This window comes from Colobus angolensis, unplaced genomic scaffold (assembly GCF_000951035.1).
Source record: "Colobus angolensis palliatus isolate OR3802 unplaced genomic scaffold, Cang.pa_1.0 Scaffold64, whole genome shotgun sequence".
Classification (NCBI taxonomy): domain Eukaryota; kingdom Metazoa; phylum Chordata; class Mammalia; order Primates; family Cercopithecidae; genus Colobus; species Colobus angolensis.
In genome coordinates, this window is record NW_012120043.1 from 2,653,048 (window position 1) to 2,653,379 (window position 332).

Below are 332 nucleotides of genomic sequence, written 5' to 3' on the forward strand. Positions count from 1 at the left end.
GGACAGTGGGTGATGTCTGGGGATATCTGTGGCTGTGGGGGGAGGGTGCTCCTGGCATGGAGTGGGTTGGGTGGAGGCCAGGGACATTGCTCAGCTCCCTGCAGTGCCCAGGATGGCCCCATGCCAGGGAAGGATCCGACCCCGATGTCCATAGCGCCCAGGGGAGACCCTGGGTCAGGGCAGGGATCACAGCAGAACCCCCGATGACTGTCCTTTGTTTTTTTTTTGAGATGGAGTTTTACTCTGTTGCCCAGGCTGGAGTGCAGTGGCACGATCTCGGCTCACTGCAACCTCTGCCTCCCAGGTTCATGCGATTCTCCTGCCTCAGCCTC

General features: G+C 60.2%; 1 long non-coding RNA gene across 1 annotated transcript in view; it reads right to left on the reverse strand.

Annotated features, from left to right (window-relative positions):
* LOC105527651 overlaps nucleotides 1–332 on the reverse strand; it is a 171,193-nt gene that overhangs the window by 12,678 nt on the left and 158,183 nt on the right. The gene's annotated exons all lie outside the window — the stretch shown is intronic.